Source organism: Pleurodeles waltl, chromosome 2_2 (genome assembly GCF_031143425.1).
Source record: "Pleurodeles waltl isolate 20211129_DDA chromosome 2_2, aPleWal1.hap1.20221129, whole genome shotgun sequence".
NCBI lineage: Eukaryota > Metazoa > Chordata > Amphibia > Caudata > Salamandridae > Pleurodeles > Pleurodeles waltl.
In genome coordinates this window covers 573,207,744-573,226,863 of record NC_090439.1, presented here as the reverse complement: position 1 = coordinate 573,226,863, position 19,120 = coordinate 573,207,744, and positions in this window count along the sequence as shown.

The following is a 19,120-nucleotide window of genomic DNA, read 5'->3' as shown; positions in this document are numbered from 1 at the left end:
AATACAGAAGTGTGTGATCTAGTAGATGAGTTCTGTACACTGCAGCACACATGCAATGTTTCAGAGTCTGTGGGAATTAGCCAATTCCCCCATGGTTGCACCTGTTTCCGGTAGGTGTTCATTTTTTAATGCAAACTCTGATTGAGCTACCTCAGTTGATCAGACTTTACACCAAAACCAATGGGTGTTTTCAGTGAACCACCCTCAGTTAAACTTCCTTGAAACAAAGCAGCGCAAAGTGGATTTGGCACTGTGAAACGGGCAGCTTTCCACACAAAAACACCGTTTGCGTTGAAAGGTAATTACTGCTGTCTTTTGTGCCTTTTTGTGTTGAACTAGCACTGGCACTAAGTCTTAGCAAATCTGACCCTAATTGTCTGTGGAGGAACTGGAGATGATGAGAATCACTTCCCACTCCTTAGTCAGGCCTTTCAGTGTTAAACATGCAGAAATTAGTGTGGGTAAATTCCCTACTAGGTTCACCAAGCAACTGTTTTAAAGGCAATCTCCATGTGGTATATTGATACATGGTTGACAGGTGACAGTAGGTCTTTTCTTTCTGTCTAGCTTGTCTACAGACAGATGTGAAACTGTAAAAGCATTGATGGTAAGCAGCCTCTCCTTTTGGAAACTTTCGGACTGATTCCTTAATTCAAATAGCAATGTATAAAAAGAAGAAATTCCAAAGTTCATCAGAGTGTGATGCTCTGTCAGAAATTCAGTGTGAGCCATTCGTAGGACTTCACAGGATTTCTCCCATCCCACATCCTTCACTGAGTTATGGTGTCTCCGAATAGTGCTTCTTAACTCTCTAAAGGTTGATTTACTTTAAGTGAGATTCTTGAGTTGGGCCCTTCTGAGGATATGTATCATTAAACAGCCAAGACGTATTACCACATACCATAAGGGACCACACAACACCATGTCTTTAGGTAGGGTACCAGAATGCTCCATATTTATTATCATCCCACAAAAATAGCATAGTTAAAATATAGATTACCAAAATAATATTAAGGTAAGTATGTATAGGTACGTAAAGGTTTACAAAAAGAACTCTACTATGCACCCTGACAATGTATGTCTTCAAAGTTCATAGCTATGGAGTTAAGATTAATACATACATATTTATTTTGACAATGTTATATTTTGGGTGGCTATTTTGGCTACAATATTCTTGTAGGACGATTAACATCCACAGTATTCCCACATACTCCCATGTAAATAAGGATGAAGCATCAGGTCTGTGGCTTTGGTCCTCATTCATTCACGGATGGTAACTAATATTTCACTGACACTAATTGGCAGTCAAAATGGATGTCTGAATTTACACTGTCTTTGTTCTGACCACCTGGTAAATGAACAGTAGGGAGGTCAGGGTTTGCACTCTGATTGGTTATTTGTTGTCAAATAAAGTCATCTAGTTTTTTCTTTTTAAATGTGTGAACAGCGCTTCTATTATTTTATATAGCTTACCTTATTGTTCTTATGTGAGTAATAAATACATTAGTAGAGGGAGGCCGGGTAATATATTTTTACATGTCACATTAGAAGGTGTCTACTGTGGCCGGAGGATTAGGCCACAACAGCTCAAACTGCAGAATATGAGGTTGTTTAACCCCTGTCCTAAACAGCGGCTGAGGCCGAGAGAGCCAGGGAGGGATTTTATTTTTCAATTAAGAACTACAGGAAGCTGAACTAAATAGCGAGAGATGTGCAACCAGCAGTTGTCATGAATAAATATGCTCTAATTTGTCATTCTTTTACATTTTTAGGCAGATGAGGCAACACCTCATCCCCTTTCCCTCATATTCGAGACTCTGCATAATTTAATGTATGGCTGTCTGTTTAGAATAGAAGCGACTACTAGGTCGATACATTTTTTAAGACACAGATGCCATCTTCTGGCATTGCCCCACTATCCTTCATTACGTTTTCATCACAGCTCTGTTTTCCCTAGATTCCTTCTTCGGGCTTCAGCTTTATTTCTTCATTGACTTCAATTAACTCTTTTCTGTACAATAAAGTCCTATCACTATCAGTTGTTCGATATTTGGTATAAACAGTTGTTTCCTCTTTGCCTTCTCTGATAAGCCGTCTTCTGTTTTACCCCTCTCTCACGCCTTAATTATTGTTCTTCTTTATATGCTAGTGTAACTAACATGCTACTGGCCCTTTACCATATTTTCAAACCCCGTGCTTGTCTGTTTTGCCGACTTTCACCACTCCTGCTATAGCTTACCTAAATTAAATTAATGTATTGATGTACTCTTTAAATTCAGTTGTATTTTCTGTGTTTGAGCTAATTTCTCTGCAAAGACCAAATCTGTGAGGACATTTAGCAAAGTTTGCGAGCGGACTCACGTTAACTTTGTCTCCCAAGTAAAGCAGAAATAAAAGTATGCATTGAATTGGTGCTAGGAAATATGGTTCCAAAGGTCATTGGAGAACATTTCTTTTCAAATGCAAATTATCTAATTAGCAGAATGTGTACCACACACATTTGTATATTAATTGAAAAAACATGCCTTCAATTAAAAAGAATAAGTAAATCTGTGCCATTTTTAAAGTACTATCAGTGCCAACTTCATGTATTGGGCAAAAAATGTAACGCAACTACAAAATACTCATATTGTGTCCTGCTAGAGAGTAGAGGAGTATGTCAGCACAGCCCCTCCATAACTCAGCTCCACAGGCCCACAGACTTCTCCTCTTCAAATCTTCCTATTTTTGGTAAAGCTCAGTAAGATATTTAAGTAAAGTAAAATGCCAGGTAGATAATGTGTAGGAAACAAGTCCACACCAGTAGAAGTCAGCAGGTTTATTCAGCAAAAAAGAAGAGCAGCATAGCATCCACCAAGCTAGACTCTAACTGCCTGCTGCTTAAACAAGTCCATACAGATACAAGTGAGAAGCTTTATTCAGCACAAACGAAGAGCAGCCTAGCATTCATGAAGCTGAACTCTAACTGCCCTCTGCTTTAACCAGTGTTTGAATTCTACACCCCAACATTCTACACAATATTACATTAGCCATACAACACACCTTTTCCCCAAAACAAAAAAAATGACAAAAAATACAGCGCACCATGGTGATAGCTAGGGGACTAGCGTATTAATTGTTGACGCTAGTCTGGAGCTTTGCAGTACTAGCATCAAAAAATTTGACTCTAATCCTGAAAACCGATTGAGGCGCATTGTGATCAAAGGTGTGCATCCTTTTAACGCCTGCTCTGTCAATTGATGTTTACTCACATGGGAGTGAGCGATCTACATATCATTCTCAACTCAGAGAGGTGTCTACTTGGCTTGCCCTTGTCGTGGTATCCCAAAATGAAACTATTGAGGACAGGAATAACACAGCACCTTAAGTGTGTACGTCACGTATTCCTAAGGTATTAAGCTGCTTCATCAGATTGGTAGTGGCAATTAACACATTGACTCAGCACTGCTGATATGATGGCTACAGCTATGTATACAACAAAGTTGTGTGTTCGCCTGCATCTCACACAATTAAGCCTTGAAATTGTCAAATACACGTTTCCTCTCCACTGTGTTGGCTTAACTGTTTGTAAGATGTCATGTTCATTCCCTCATCTAAAGTATAACTGATCAGCACATTTAATAACCTGATTGAGTGTAATAATTTCTGCAAGCTTCACACATGACATGCCAACAACTTCAATACCATGATAACATAGCACAATCACCAAACCTACCACCTAAGATTGTCCAAGGTCTCCATTTACAGTGACACAAAACCTATGGATGTGGATTTCACACTTCAACCAATAAAAATGTATTCTATTTCCCAACAGGTTGAGTTGGCACAGCACTTGGCTAGACATTGTCCACCGACCAGACTCCCAACCCACCTCTGGATGAAACCCTCAGTGATGATGACACTCCTGGACATGTGGACATAGATGACGGTCCTGGCCCATCTGGGCAGCCTGGTCAGATGGCAACAGTGAGTCTCACTGTGCCCACAACAACACCTCCCACCATAAATGCTTCTACTTCACAGCAGGCAACGTACCCCCCCAACATGTATACTTAGCATAGTTGCTACCATCTTGTGCCCCCCAGTCCTGGATCCTGAGGTACAAATCAGCAATTCTGTCATTGATGGTCCAGGAGCCAGTGGGAGAGGGCACCCTGTGCCAATGGCACAGGCTCAGGGGGTAGGATCCATTAGAGGGTTGCAGTGAGCCACAAGAGTGAGACCAGTTCAGAAATTCAGGATCAGGCTAGCATCAGCAAAGTCTTGGGGGTCTATCAGGAGTCCCAAGGCCTGATTGACCAGGTGCTAAACGGACTCCAGGAAATCAAGCAGGTGCAGAGGGACATGAACAAAGAAATAGAGGACCATAATTCTCAAATGGGCACCCTAACAGGGGTGCTGAGAGACATCCATACAACCCTGAGCAGGGCATTTCCACCTCCATCTACCCCTTCCTGTGGCCAACTACATCAAGCCCAGGTACGTCTGTGGCAGCCATAGGAAGGGAGGCCCTACCAGAGGACCAACCACCCTCAGGCACCCCTGTCTCTGCAGCAGCTGACCCCCTCCACCCTTGCAAGTGGGACTTCCATGTAAAGATCCAATTTACAGGTGCTAAGTCCCTGAACATTGAAGGAATGGACACATCAGACATTGTACTGTAGAATAGGCAAAAATGGTTATGGTTGATGTCATCAGCGGGAGTGATATCACCTACCTCTCAAAAGGAATCCCACATCATGTAATGCAAGATCCAGACAGATGGCAGTACATTTCCTGATCAGACAGTCATTACAATCCAGTGCTTCTGCATCTGGTGGTATGGCACAAACAAATGTCAATGGTTAATCAACAACTATATACAGTTCATATAAAAAGAGTGTTTAGGCACTGTGAAGGGAAACTAACATGAATTCGGCCTACAGCTACATATTTTCTGACCACATGATGACACACATGATGATGGCGCAATGAAATCTACAAGATTTCATTGCACCATTTTTGGCGTAATTTTTAACGCCTGCTCAAAGCAGGCATTAAAAAGACACACCCATTCAAATCAATGGGCCTCCTTGCACTTTGCTCTACTAGCGTCAAAATTCCTGTCTTAGAATAAGTGGGATTTCTCGCAATACTGACATGTGAACGAGTATCTATTGACTTAGGCCCTCATTACAACCCTGACAATAAAGCCCGCTGACCGCCGTGCTGACGGCCACCAACATACCGTGCCTGCGGCGGAAATCCGCTACAGGTAAGATGACCTACACGTAGAAATCCTCCACAATACAGACACCCACACAAGTCTGCCACACCAAAGGTCAGTAATAAACTGGCGATAGCAAAACCCACACCGTTACGCCAACAGGGATACGCCCACACTATCACGACCCACGAATCAACATGGCAGACATTCAACCACGGTAATCCATTGGCGGTACACACGCTCAAAATACACACACACTTACAAAACACAACCACATTGGACAATCCAAAATACACACACCTGATACACATACACACACCACACCCACACACTCACATCACTATAAAACACACACACATTACCCACAACCCCCTACAATGACATTTTTGGAAGAAGCAGAGAGACAGAAAAGCTACGACAACACCAGCATCCAGAGGCACACAACACCATCACTCATACACCATCCATGCACATCAAAGAACACACCCCAACACATCACACCAGACATCACATCAACCATCACCTCACACTTCACCCACACAACATCATGGCACCTCAAAGACACCCCAGGTTTTCTGAGGAGGAGCTCAGGGTCATGGTGGAGGAAATCATCCGCGTAGAGCCACAGCTACTGGGATCACAGATACAGCAGACGTCCATTGCTAGGAAGATGGAGAATTGTCGACAGGGTCAACGCCGTGGGACAGCACCCAAGAACACGGGATGACATCAGGAAGAGGTGGAACGACCTACGGGGGAAGGTACTTTCCGTGGTATACAGACACCAGATTGCTGCACAGAGGTCTGGCGGTAGACCCCCACCTCCTCCCCCACAACTAACAACATGGAAGGAGCAAGTCTTGGCGATCATGCATCCTAAGGGCCTCGCAGGAGTAGCAGGAGGACTGGACTCTGGTAAGTCAAATCTTTACTGCTATATCCCCCCCACCCTTACCTTCATGCCTTCACAAACTTCTACCCCTACCCTCACACCCATCACCCCAACATCTCACAGATACCCCACTATCACAACCCACACATCCCAATACCAAGCCCTGCATGTGACAACAATGCATGGACACCCACGTGCATGGACACCCATCACTAAAGCATATCCAGTACAGAGACTCAGCCAGGACACACAATCACCACTCACACAAGGGCCAAGACGATAATGCAAGCACAGGAGTAGAGGGAAACTCGCCCATTGCACAAGATGGCACACACAGATACAATAACTATGAATTTACACACCAACAGGACCACTACACAATGTTATCGGACAGGAGGTGCCAGCCATATCCAGTCCCCCCACAGAAGGGGCCCACAGTGACAACAGCAGCTCTGCACGCCTGGATCAAGATGACCAGCCAGGCCCATCAGGGACCTCTGGACAGTCGGTTCCCCTGCCACAGTCCCAAACCACCACTGAACCTCCCCCCTCAAGAAACACCACCACAGCACCCACCCAGAGGGCCCATGCCACTGTCCCCAGGACACGTCAATTAGCAATGTGTCCACCACTACAGGGACCCCAGGCAAACCCACTAACCCAGGGCGATCAGAGAACTGGGGTCAGTGGCAGTGGGCACACTGTTCAGTGGACAGCACACAGGACAACAGGGAAGCTGGAAGGACTGCTGTGCGACAGGGGAAGGACAGGCCCAGGGAACCCACTCTCCACGAGGCACTCCCAACATCATGGGAGCATACCACCATTCCCAGGAGACCATGGGCACGGTACTGGCCAAGTTTCAGGAGTCCCAGCCGCTGCAGGAGGAACAGTCCCAGGGGATCAGGGAGGACTTGAAGTGCATTAGCACCACCCTGGTCACCATTGCAGGGGTGCTGGCAGACATGGTCAACCCCATGAGGGAGACAGTAGCATACCACCAGGCCCCTGACACTAGCCCAACAGATGAACAGCCCGCCACATCTGCCGGAGCTAGTGGACAGGAGGTCCCGCCACAGGACCAACAGGCCACCAGCACCCCACCCCCTGCAGAAGGAGAACCTCCCCGCAAACGGTCCCTGCAATCCAGGAACAAAACAGAGAACATTGCCAAGACCCCCACTAGGAAATAAGACTCTCCTGATTGTCACCCTTATGTCCCACTCTGTCACCCTGCCCACCTTGAGCTGCCATTGCTCCACTTCCTATGCCCCATTGGACAATGCACCTGTGATCTACATAGACTGGACTCTACCATGGAAATTCCTCCACCATCACCCCAGCCCATTGCACATCCCCCTCCACTTATTAGCACTTAAATAAACACCCTTTAATCACAAAACAATCTGGAGTCAGTCTGCACTTTCACAAAGGTGTTATTACAACCTCATTGACAAATAACATAGTAAATGTTCATTTGCACATACCAAAGTATGACAGTTGTTGGGCAGCAGTGAACGTAGCAGAAGGCAGAATGTGGTACTCAGATCTGTGAAAAGGAAAGCCAAAGTGAACTGTCAGAGTCCATGCACAGAGGTAATAAGGCAGACTTATACAATGTCCTACAGTAGTCTGATATGAGATGAACAGTGCCAGTCTCTTACCTGTGTCTCAATGGAAGTACTGCATGATGATGTTGTTTCTGTTGTCAACAACTTCTTCTTCTGCCTCCTCTTCCTCACTGTCCACAGGCTCCACAGCTGCCACAAGACCAGCATCAGGCCCATCCTCCTGCAGAAAAGGCACCTGGCACCGCAAAGCCAGGTTGTGCAACATACAGCATTCCACGATGATCTGGCACACCTTCGGTGAGTAGTATAGGGAGCCACCTGTTAAATGGAGGCACCGGAATCTTCCCTTCAGGAGGCCGAATGTCCGCTCTATAATCCTCCTAGTTTGCCCATGTGCCTCATTGTAGCGTTCCTCTGCCCTTGTCCTGGCATTCCTCACTGGGGTCAGTAGCCACGACAGGTTGGGGTAACCAGAGTCACCTGCAAATGTTGGGGGATATCTGTTAGACATACACCAACCCTTAGGGACTATCCCATACCCAGACACCTATTCATACTGCGCGGGGACCTTGGGCTTACCTATTAGCCACACACGGTGCCTCTGGAGTTGCCCCATCACATAAGGGATGCTGCTATTCCTCAAAATGTAAGCGTCATGCACAGAGCCCGGATACTTGGCATTCACATCAGAGATGTACTTGTCTGCCAAACACACCATCTGCACGGTCATTGAATGGTAGCTTTTACGATTTCTGTACACCTGTTTATTCCTGCGGGGGGAGACAAATGCCACATGTGTACCGTCAATGGGCCCAATGATGTTGGGGATATGTCCCAGGGCATAGAAGTCAGCTTTCACTGTGGGCAAATCCTTCACCTGGGGGAAAACTATGTAGCTGCGCATGTGTTTCAGCAGGGCAGATTACACTCTGGACAACACGTTAGAGAACTAATGCCATGGCCACTGTTGTTTGAAAGGAGCCACTGGCCAGGAAATGGAGCACTGATAGGACCTGCACTAGAGGGGGGATTCCTGTGGGATTGCGGATAGCTGACATCAGGTCTGGCTCCAATTGGGCACACAGTTCTTGGATTGTGGCACGATCAAGTCTGTAGATGATAATGATGTGTCTGTCTTCCATTGTCGACAGGTCCACCAGGGGTCTGTACACCAGAGCATGACGCCATCTCATCATCTGCCCCAGCGGATGGGTTCTATGGAGGAGAATGGTGAGCAAAGGGTCATGTACCACATAGGTTGCACAAGGGTGTTTTGCACTAATGTGATTTAATCGGTCTGTGGCGGTGTCTGTCCGTATTCCTGCCCAAATGTGCTGTGACTCAGTTGGGTGCCCTGACATGTGCCCCCCTGAAATGGGGGCTGCCTGACATGTAAGGAGGGACAAGGGGAAATGAGGTAACTGCGCTGGCGTTGTGCAGCGTTGCGGTAGGCGGTCGAAGACCGCCGCGCAATTCAGCATTGGTTATCATTGGGCCCTATGGGTTCCAGGAGCCAATGACAATGTACCCTTGTGGTGACGGTACGCACCGCCGCGGACGTGACCGCCATATTCTATCTGTTCACTCACTTGATACCTGACCTTCAACAGGAGAGGACCTACACTGCAAGTGCTGCTGTGACCTCAGTCTGGAAGCGACAATGACTCGAGTGTCTGGGGAAAGGGCCCCTGCCTTCACTTCGGAGGAGTTGGAGAGACTAGTGGATGGGGTCTTCCCCCAGTACACGCTACTCTACGGTCCTCCAGACAAACAGGTGAGCAAACTGTGAGCATGAAGCATGGGACATGAATGTATGGAGTGGTCTGGATGGAAGATACATGTTGTGGGGGGGCTGAGGCCTGCATGTGAGGATGGTCAGTGTATGTGTTTCAGGGCATGGGTGGGAACTGGTGGTCAATGAGTATGAAGAACCGGACGGGGGAATAAGTTCCATTCTTACTTTACCTTTCTTCTAGGTCAGCGCCCACCAGAAGAAGGGTATTTGGCGTGGCATCGCCAAGGAAGTGCAGACCCTGGGGGTCTATCATAGACAGAGCACCCACTGCTGCAAGAGATGGGAGGACCTGTGCCGCTGGAGCAAAAAGACAGTGGAGGCCCAGCTGGGGATGGCCTCCCAACGTGGAAGGGGTGCCCGTCGCACCATGAACCCCCTGATGTTCCGGATCCTGGCAGTGGCATATCCAGAGTTGGATGGGCGCTGAGGGCATCAGAGCAGCCACAAGGGGGAGAGTACAGTCTCATTCAGCTGACTCTGCGCGCTTTACGAGGTGTCTGGGTGGTGGATGTGGGCTGTGAGTTCCCCTAGGCCAGGGCGAACTTGGTAGGGTAGGTCCCTTGTTAGACAGGCTCTGTGGCACTCCAACCCCAATAGTGGTAGTGTCCATCTACAATTAGTCAGCCTCCTGTGGGTTCCAGGTTTGCAGAAAATGGGGTTAGGCATAGTCCCCCATGGGCAGGTGATTTTCCTAAGAACTGGTAGTGCATGCCTAGTGCATTGGGCTGCTCCCTGTGTGATGTGTCCGCCAACGGTAGTGGTGTTGCTGGTATTGACCATGTGTCTCCTTTGTCTTTCCCCCCTTTTTTATTTTGTCACCCTGTCCTTGTGTGCATTAGCATCATCTGGCGGAGGAGCAGTGGCACCAGAGCAGGAGGGAGCTGCAACCCACATGGCCCAATTTACGGAGTCTGAAGGCCCCATGGGACGGGGGCGAGGGGAGCTCCACGACGGGGACAGGAGGGGTCACCAGCGACAGCGACTCCTCCTCTGATGGGAGCTCCCTAGCGGTGGTGGGCACCTCTGTGCCCACTGCAACAACAGGTACAGCCACCACCCCCCCTACCACCACCGCCCTCCCAGCAGCCCCTCAGCGTGTTTCCCGTGCCTGCTCACCCAGGAGGGTGGGCATCTCCTTCGCCTCAGGCACCTCAGGCCCTGCCCCAGTCAGCCCTGCTGCCCTCAGTGAAGAGGCTATTGACCTCCTGAGATCCCTCACTGTTGGGCAGTCAACCATTTTTAATGCCATCCAGGGTGTCGAGAGGCATTTGTAGCAAACAAATGCATACCTGGAGGGCATTTATTCTGGCGTGGCGGCCCAAAAGAGAGCATTTCAGACTCTGGCCTCAGCACTGATGGCAGCCATTGTCCCTTTGTCCAGCCTCCCCCCTCCAACCTCCACTAACCCTACCCAATCCCCTCAACCTCAGCCTATCCCAAGCAGACCAGCATGCACACACATCAACACACAAAAGTTGCTCAGGAAAACATAAGCACCACACATCCCACAGGTACTCACAAAAACACCATACTCATGCAGACACACCAATATCCACTGCCTCCACTGTGTCCCCCTCCTCCACGTCATCCACCTCACTCCCAGTATCGTCTCCACTCACACCTGCATGCACTACATCATCAGCCACTACCTCCATCACTAGCACGCCCATCACCACACTCCGCTCACGTGCAATCACCACCCCCATTACCATTCACTCATCCCCTGTGTCCTCTCCCAGTGTGTCTGTGAGGCCTCCTCCCAAAGTACACAAACCCTGGCACACACCCATTTAACAGCCATCCACCTCAAAACAGCCTCCAACCCATGTACCTCCACCCAAACTCAGCAGACGTACACCTCCTACAACCACTACCTCTTCCTCCACTCCCAAACCCCCTCCATCTTCCCGTCCCAGTGTGTCTAAAAATAAAATCCTGGCTACCATTGACCTCCCCCCGTCCTTCCCCAAGGGCCAGGGTGTCTAGAGCCCTGACCAGCACCTCAGCCACCAAATCCTCGTCCAGTGTGATCCCTGCAAGTCTGGGAGCATCGAAGGGGGCACCCATCAGGGATGCCAGTGTGCCACCTAGTGAAACCAAGGACCACCCTATTCCACCACCTGCCAAGGTAAAGAAGGGGCCAGCATGCAGAAGAGAAAAGCTACACCACCCACCCAGCAAGGCCCCATCCAGAACCAAAGAGGACAGTGCCAAGGTCCCAGCAGCAACTTCCAAGGTGGGGAAGGGACACAAGAGCGAAGGGAAGTCACCTCAGGGCATGGAGCCTCTGGGGGAGGGACTGGTGTCCCACCTTTCGCAATACAGCCCAGCAACCTGTCCTGCGGTGAGCACCGCCGCAACGACCGCCACCTGCACTGCCATCTGCACCGCCACCTGCACGGCAGCTGCCTCAACTACAGTCACCCCCAGTGGGCAGCCTTCCGAAGCAGCAGGAGACGGCCTGGTGTCTCCCTCCACAAGTGGAGACACCTGCACCACTAACAGCATCTCCGCCGCAGCCACCGCCGCAGCCACCGCCACCTGCCCCGCGACGTGCCCAGCCAGCACCACTACAGCGGACATCAGTATCATCCCCAGTGGGCAGCCTTCTGAGTCAGCAGGACACAGCCTGGTGTCTCCCTCCACAAGTGCAGACACCTGCATTACCGGCAGCATCTCTGCCGCAGCCACTGCCACCTGCCCCGCGACATGCCCAGCCAGTGCCACTACAGCGGACTTCAGCAGCATCCCCAGTGGGCAGCCGTCCGAGGCTGCAGGAGACGTCCTGGACCCTGCACACACTACATGAGGCACCACCACCATCACTACCAGCAGTTTGCAGCCTCAGTCGTCGCAAGAAGGAGTGTGGCTCTGCCTCCATGGAGTATCATGCTACCTGTTACCGGTAAATCTCGTGGCTCAGACACCCATGTGAGGGAATGGGAACTGCCACACCCCTGGTGCAGCATCACTGGGCACCAAGCCCCTTCAGAACCAGTGGAGAACAGCATCCACTCATCCAGTCCTTGGCAGGATGAAGCACTCTGGCCACTAAGCCCCCTCCAGAACCAGTGGAGAACAGCATCCACTCACCCAGTCCTTGGCAGGATGAAGCACTCTAGGCACCAGGCCCCCTCCAGAACCAGTGGAGAACAGCATCCACCCACCCAGTCCTTAGCAGGATGAAGCATTCTGGGCACCAGACCCCGTCAGAACAAGTGGAGAACAGCATCCACTTGTGAGACTGTGGCTTTGCACTCCCCAGGACCAAGCAGTGGGCAGTGAACCCACTTAAGGTACTTGAGAGACTGTGGCTTTGCACTCCCCAGGACCAGGCAGTGGGCAACCCACCCACTAGAGAGACTGTGGCTTTGTACTCCCCAGGACCAGGCAGTGGGCATGGAGCCCCCTTGAGGAGCAGTGGCGTCATCCCATCATCCAGCTGAGGTGCCCCCCCTCCCCTTCCCCCTGAGGTGCCTGTTTTTTTTTCAACCTGATGCCCCTGCTGTGTTCTCTCTGTTTTGAGGCAGGTGTCATGTGTGGGACCACACATGACACGCTTTTTGGGACCACTGGTCCACGGACATTTAATGGGACAGTGTACGGACTTGTCTACTTGCTGTAAATATTTGTATATACTGATGATTTAAAGTTATTTTGGGCTATCTGATTGTTCGATTATTACACTTGTTAAACTCATTTCATTTGGTCCTTGCGTTCTTCTAGGGGGTGACGGGGTGTATCTGTGATGTTACTGGATGTGTGTGTGTGTATGTTGTTGTGGGTGGGGGTTGGGGGTGTTGCGTGTGTATGTCACTCTATTTTTCCTCCCCCTCTCCCCTGTGTACTAGGTGCAGTACTCACCGTCGTCGTCGCCGCCGTCTTTGATGTTCCTGGTAGATGTGGAGGTAAACCAACAAGGGCAGGACCTGCTACTCGGGCTCCATGACGTCCTGGTTCCTCGTTGGGTGTCGAGAGGTGAGTAGTTTCCCTTCTGTGTACTGTGTCCGCCGTGCTTTTGATGGCGTTGGTACCGCCCCGGAAAAGCTGGTGGATTGGTGCCTTGTAATAGTGTGGGCGGTACATTGTCTTCCGCCTGACTGTTGGCGGTTACCGCCGCAGTGTTTGTTTCTACCACCGTGGCGGTCGAAGTGTTAAAGTGGCTGTCTCTCTTGGCGGTTTCCGCCATGGTCGTGATCCCATTTTTTTTTCCGCCGGCCTGTTGGCTTTATCACTGACCCCCAGTTGTAATGAGGGCCTTAATGTTTTGACTCCTACTTTTGTTTAGAGTGTTCAACGTTCTTGGCAACATTTATGACAGCACTTAAAGAAGAATCCATTCCTATCCATAGTCTCTTTTGAATTTTCTTACTCTTTGTCTTCATCATAATTTGGTCCCTCAGAACTTGTTCATATGTAATAGTTTCAAATTCAGAAGACCCTGCTAATGGCCTTAGAGCAGACAAATAGCCTGATTAAGAGTTTGGGGGACAAGTTACTCCGTCACAACAGTGACAGATAGCTCGTTGCCGAATATAAATCCCATAATTTAGTATGGGATTTATATTTCAGTGGATGGGATATCAGTCACTGTTGTGGCGGAGAATCCTGCCTGCCAAAATATGAACCAGACCCATAGTCCTCAGTGGATTCTTCTTACTTTTGAGCAAGAGAATTAAATTTACATCTTGCCCTCACCATGTTAACTTTCTTTCCAAAGTGAATGCTCATTCTTTTAATATCTTGGGCAAAAATATTCATATCTCTCACTCGATCCAAAGAAGGTAAATAATTAAATTCCTTCAAACCAATTCCACCTAGACAATGCTTCAATATAACTAACTTCATCTGAGTAGAGCAATCCTCACCTTCTAATACATTCACATAGGCCAGAAATATGGGATACCACGATTGCCATTCCATTTATGGTTCCGCAACTAATTGTAGAAAAAGAGGTGGAACTGCAATTCTTGCCACAGTAGCGTAAACAGAATGCCACCAGATAACAAAAAAACATATTTTCCTTTTACTTTCTAAATGTTATTCTAATCCAAAATAGCCTTCAGATGATACACTGAAAATGGCCACAGCCAATCCCAATTAAAAATGGATGTCAATTCATGTGCAGTCCAACTTTTTTGTCATTAGTATGATCTTAAAAAATTGTCACAAAAAATCCCAAAGATGGCCACTTTATGCAGGAGACATGCACATACATCCTTGCAGAGCGTTATGGGATAAAAATGGGTTTCCAGAAACACCCATTGACAATAAAATGGCTGAGATGATAGACACTTACCCAAGTACATGCTTGTAAGAGTCTCTACCTGAATAAAAGCCTGCCACAACAGGATATAGCCGCTCACGCCACCATGTAATGATTCTTCTGAGCAGGAGTAACTTCGCCAATTTTCAGGTGAGCGCTACTCTTCAAATTCCCACTCATTGTCAACTTGTGTAGGAAACAAGTCCACACAAGTAAAGGTAAGCAGGCTTATTCAGCACAAAAGAGCAGCTTAACATCCACCGAGATCGACTCTAACTGCCTGCTAAATCCATTGTTCTAATTCTACACCTCAACTTTCTTCACCCCAACATTCTACTCAATAAAAAAAGACTACAACACTGAGCATACAACAATATGCTCTCTTTACTGTAAGTATTCTAATTGAATTAACATAAACCTGTGATGCTGCTACTGACAGAATTGGGGATAAAGCATTCAAGGCACAGTTTGATGTGCTGCCCCCATATACCTCTTGTCAGTTTGTCTTTATGGTGCTTCTATTGCCTGCTTAATGTGGCCCATTCTTTTAACACACTGATTATATAAAGAACACAGTGCATCTGCCATGTTCTTTTCTCCTTTTAAAATTAACTGCTTTCTCTTGCCAATCATTCTGTCAAAAGATGTACTCTGATTTTCTAAATCTAAGCTAGACAACCTTCACTGTGCCTTACTTTATAACTCACTAATGCCTGCCTTCACTCTCTCTTAGTTGAGGCCACAAAACTCTGAATATGTTAAATACAATTTGTGCCATCGTGCAAAGCAGACAGCATTATAACTATTACTTCAACATAGATCAAGAGTGAGCTTAGAGCCTGTCACTTGATCATAAGTTGATAGCTTTTGTTTCTATTTCTATTCATTGCTTCCGATTGGGTGGCTGTCTTCCTTATCCTTGTGTTTGTCCTAGAGCATTTAAGTTTCACCATGTTTTTAAAATTTGTTGAGTGTATCCTTCCATATAGTGTCAGAGAATTATTTTTCTTCATCTTTTTATTTTGCTATTTGAGCTTTAATACTTAGTGGAGGTGCATTTCCTACACACACCCCTCCTCTTTCTCTCTCACTCTCTCTGTACCGCTCCCACCATAAATGCTTCTACTTCACAGAAGACAACGTACCCCCCCAACCTGTATACTTAGCATAGTTGCTACCATCTTGTGCCCCCCAGTCCTGGATCCTGAGGTACAAATCAGCAATTCTGACATTGAGGGTCCAGGAGCCAGTTAGAGAGGGCACCCTGTGCCGATGGCACAGGCTCATGGGGTAGGATCCACTGGAGGGATTCTGTGAGCCACGAGAGTGAGACCAGAGGGGAAACTCAGGACCAGGATAGCATCAGCAAAGTCTTGGGGGTCTATCAGGAGTCCCAAGGCTTGATTGACCAGGTGCTAAACGGACTCCAGGAAATCAAGCAGGTACAGAGGGACGTGAACAGATAAATGGAGGACCATAATTCTCACATGGGCACCCTAACAGGGGTGCTGAGAGACATCCATACAACCCTGAGCAGGACATTTCCACCTCCATCTACCCCTTCCTGTGGCCAACTACATCAAGCCCAAGTACATCTGTGGCAGCCATAGGAAGGGAGGCCCTACCAGAGGACCAACCACCCTCAGACACCCCTGCCTCTGCAGCAGCTGACCCCCTCCACCCTTGCAAGCGGGACTTCCATGTAAAGATCAAATTTACAGGTGCTAAGTCCCTGAACATTGAAGGAATGGACACATCAGACATTGTACTGTAGAATAGGCAAAAATGGTTATGGTTGATGTCATCAGCGGGAGTGATATCACCTACCTCTCAAAAGGAATCCCACATCATGCAATGCAAGATCCAGACAGATGGCGGTACAACATTGCCTGATCAGACAGTCATTACAATCCAGTGCTTCTGCATCTGGTGGTATGGAACAAACAAATGTCAGTGATGTGCCATAGGCACTTTGGCCTACATTGATTAATCAACAACTAAATACAGTTCATATAAAAAGAGTGTTTAGGCACTGTGAAGGGAAACTAACATGATTTCGGCCTACAGCCACATATTTTCTGACCACATGATGAAACACATAATGTATCATGGCCACCAAACGACAAGGAACAAGTCCAATGGAGTCTTCTGAACTTCCATCCTATCACTGTGCAAGCTGTCTTGGCACAGGTCTTGTTCACGTAAAGTATGTTAAATACATTCCCTGGAACAATCCATGTCCACTTCGTATATCCCAAAAGCATCATATACCTGCCAATGTCACAACTCGGAAATGTCCCAATGAAGATGTCATGCTGGAGGTACCTGGACAAACGCAAAAGAAAGCCTTATAGTTATGGCACAATTCACATAGCAAGTGTCTGGAGAACGCAGTCCTTGTTGTAAACCTCATCTCACATAAATAAAACAACATCTCCAAAATGTGATTGTGTCAACAACTTCCTCATCAGACACACTTTGCGAGCATTTGCCAGAGCTTCAGCTTCCTAAAATGTGCAAGAATTATACTCCTCACATTATCACAACAAGAGTTGATTGTTCAGTCAAAGTCACAACATCTCACACCATACTTACGCTCATGAGAAGAACCTGTTAATGAAATTTTGTCGCACGTCAGCCCCTTCCTCTTCACCACTATCATCTTCATATGTAATTTCAGGATTCTCACTTGGTGGCACCTCAGGCCCCCCCTCCTCTGGGATGTAAGGGATGATCCTTCACAGGGTGATGTTATGGAGCATGCAGCAGGCCACTGTGATTTGGCACACCTTCCCAGGTGAGTAGAGGAGGGCTTCCCCAGTCTTGTCCAGACAGCAAAATCTAGCCTTCAGGAGCCCGAAAGCCCGCTTCACTGGCCACTGTGTTCTTCCATGGGCTTCGTTGACACAGGCTTCCCCTGACATAGTTGGATTCCTCTGCGGTGTTCACAACTAAGGACTGTTGGGATATGCTGAGTCTCCTGTTTTGTATTGAAACATACATGCTATAATGAGTCATACACTTCCTGATTGTAGCTCCCAACATTGCACACACAAGATCAGGACAGATGTGACTTAGCAACAAGCCAGGCCCTCTCCGGTAGCAGTTGTGATATCAGCTGGTGTATGGTGCTGGGCAAAGATGTTTGAAATGTACAGATCTGACAAGCAGACAACTTGCACGTTGCTAGAGTGGAAGTGCTTCCTGTTTTTATAGACCTGTTGACTGGCATGCAGTGGCACCAGTGCACTATGGGTGCCTTCAATTGTACTCACCACATGTGGGAGGCAACCAAATCCATAGAAGTCAACCTTCACATTGGCTAAGTCCTCATGTCTGGGCGAACTTGATATACCTGCCAATGTGTTTCATCATTGCTGATAACACATCTTTTAAAACACCACTAAACATAGTTTGTGGCATACCACCAGAGATGACCACTGTATATTGAAAGGACCCTGTTGCCAGGAAGTGTAATACTGCCATGAGTCTCACAATGGGTAGTACACATGTCAGATTAGTGTTTCCGGACACGAGATCTGGTTCCAACTGACAACATAAACCTTGGATTGTTTGCCTATTCATACAGAACTGCTTTATTACATTCTTCCATTGTCTGAAGGTCTGTCTGGAAATGGATGGTAGACTGGAGGTTGTCGCCTCCCCCCTCTCCCAGGGTACCTATTTGTGGAATAAAATGAGTTTAATCATTAGTCACTGTGTCCAGACCACCATATCTGATGAGTAAGACCAAAGGCATGTGATAAAACATTACTGACTGGAAATGCATTACATCCATTACACATCAAAACTGTCTACTACTCAGGGTCCAGCTATGATCCCCATGGTTGTCTAAACATGTGTCTACAACATGTATGTGCACATAATACACCTATCTGCCTCTCTTGTGCCCCTTAATATTGTAAAGCATGTTGCAGTGTATGGCAGTTATATGGCATCTGTGACCAGCTATGCACTACACTGATTATTGTGTAGGAGAATTTACATATCAAGGTAGTTTTGCATATGTTGAGATGTTACTACACATGTATAGATGTTGTGACACATTTATCAGTCACCAACACAGTAGTTTCAATTGCCAAAATTGCAGATGCCCGATCTGTTTAATTGGATTTTAAGAACCTCCTGTCGTTGTTGGAAGTTGACCAAATTGTGGGTGGTTTTAACTGTGGTGGATACAGCCATAGGCTAATGTTGTTGACTGTGACGGTCGTGGCTCAAGGGCTGTGCCCGTCAACAGTGGTGACCACATGCATGGCGTACAGGAACGCTGCAGTTTGAAAAATAACTCACTTGCCTCCTGACACTGCTGCCATCAACACCTCTACCACTTCTGATGCTGTGTGCTGCCTCTGAGAGCATTTATGCC